The following is a 2,227-nucleotide window of genomic DNA, read 5'->3' as shown; positions in this document are numbered from 1 at the left end:
CTTCTTCAGCCGATTTAATTTTGTTTTATTGTACTGCCCAGGGTCAAAGAACGGCAAACCGGATGCGCTGTCCAGGCAGTGGGAAAACTCTGACACACCCGTGGGGCCCGATACCATCCTCCTAGATGTTTTGTGTCTGCCATAACTTGGGACATCGAATCCAGGGTTAAATTAGCTCTGGGCGACGTACCGTGCCTCCCCGGGTGTCCACCAGATAAATTATTTGTGCCCTCAGCTCTTAGGGGTGACGTAATTTGTTGGGCGCACAACAGCCGGTTCTCGTGCCACCCAGGTATCAAGAGAACGGGATACGTGATCAAAGAATGATTTTGGTGGCTCGCATGTTGTCCAACGTAACCGAATATGTTAACGCCTGCCAGGTGTGTGCTATGCACAAGTCATCCACGCGCCCCCCTGCGGGCACCTTATTGCCATTACCTGTACCTGTACGCCCCTGGTCACACATTAACATAGATTTTGTTACCGGTCTACTGCCCTCGAAGGGCAACACAGTGATTATGACAGTGGTTGATAGACTCTCTAAGATGGTTAATTTTGTACCTCTGACCAAGCTACCTTCCACGAAAGAAACTGCTGAAGCTTTGTTAATTCATGTTTTTAGACTGCATGGTTTTCCACAAGACAGTTTCTGACCGCGGTTCTCAGTTTGTCTTGCAATTTTGGAGGGAATTCTGCCGCTTGCTCAGGGTCACCACCAGTCTCACCTCTGGTTACCATCCCCAAGCCAATGGGCAGACCGAACGCCTTAACCAGGAGTTGGAGAAGGGACTCCGGATCCTCTCATCTCAGCATCCCACTACCTGGTCCTCACAATTGGCATGGATAGAACTGGTGCATAACAGTCTCCCACTTCCTCTTCTGGTTTCTCTCCTTTTCATGTAGTGTATGGTCACCCACCTTCTCTGTTTTCATAAACAGACTTGCACTCCCCTGTACCATCCACCCTGACTCTTATCTTGCGATGCCGACAAACCTGGGAGCGGGCTAGGAAGGCACTTTTCCGTTCGTCTGCGGGGTATAAAAGGGCTGCTGATCGGGGGAAGTCTGTGGCGCTCACTTATGACGTGGGTCTGTTATGTGGGCCGCTGAAGAGGAAGTACTGCTGGCCCACCACCACCAGAGGGCGCCCTGCTTGGAGTGCGGGCTCCAAGCACGAGAGGGCGCCAGACCTAGAAGAAGTGACAGCTGTCATTCATCCCCTGCACCAGCTGTCACTCGTTCATCATCATCACCATCATAAAAGCTGCACTGCAACTCCACCTCCTCGCCGAGAAATCGACTACCATTAACAAGGTAATTTCTCTGCTGACAGACACTGTGTGTGTTTAACCTGAACTTCTGTTACAGCCGTTTTCCTGGAGTGTTTCCTTATCTGAGGGATTGGCGTTTGGTGTGACAGCGACGGATTCGCCTCACATCTCAACCCAGATAAGTGGTTAAACCAGGAGCTGTACGAGTGTGTGATTGGAGGTGGAGAAGCTCCCTCCTAACTGTGTATGGACTGTGAATTACTGAGTGTGCGGACTCACACTCATACATCATATCTCTGCTTTCTGCCAGCAGTACCAGGGTCGACAGCCGAAGACAGAGGCCACCTGGGGACTCGGGACTTGGCGGCTCCAGTGTTCTTCAGACCGTTGGTGGTGGAAGCCGTGTGGGACGCGGCTTCTCTCTCGTCAGGGGTCTTCTATCTTCGAGCCTGCCCACACGTCACCTGGTGTTTATTGACTGCAAATTTCTGTACATTTAGTTGTGTATTATCACAACATTAAATTGTTACCTTTTGGCTTATTCATTGTCCGTTCATTTACGCCCCCTGTTGTGGGTCCGTGCTATGACACCTTCCCAACAGGGTCAACACGTTTGGCTGTCTACGCATCACCTGCTTCTTCGTGGCGTGCCCCGCAAATTGGCTCCCAGGTTCGTTGGTCCATTCCCTGTGTCCAAGGTTATTAATCCTGTGTCTGTCCATCTTCGTCTCCCTAGGTCCATGAGGGTTCATCCCACATTCCACGTTAGCCATCTCAAGCCTGTTAGGTCCAGCCCTTTGTGCCCTCCTGCCGTTCGGTTCGTGGATGGTGGGCCCGCCTTCACCTGTGCACCGCCTGCTGGACTCTCGGCGGCGGGGCCGTGGGGTCCAGTACCTGGTGGACTGGGAGGGTTACAGCCCCGAGGAGAGGTCATGGATTCCCTCCTGTTTTGTTTT

The sequence above is a fragment of the Thalassophryne amazonica genome, chromosome 16 (assembly GCF_902500255.1).
Source record: "Thalassophryne amazonica chromosome 16, fThaAma1.1, whole genome shotgun sequence".
Lineage (NCBI taxonomy): Eukaryota > Metazoa > Chordata > Actinopteri > Batrachoidiformes > Batrachoididae > Thalassophryne > Thalassophryne amazonica.
This window is presented reverse-complemented; position numbering follows the sequence as displayed.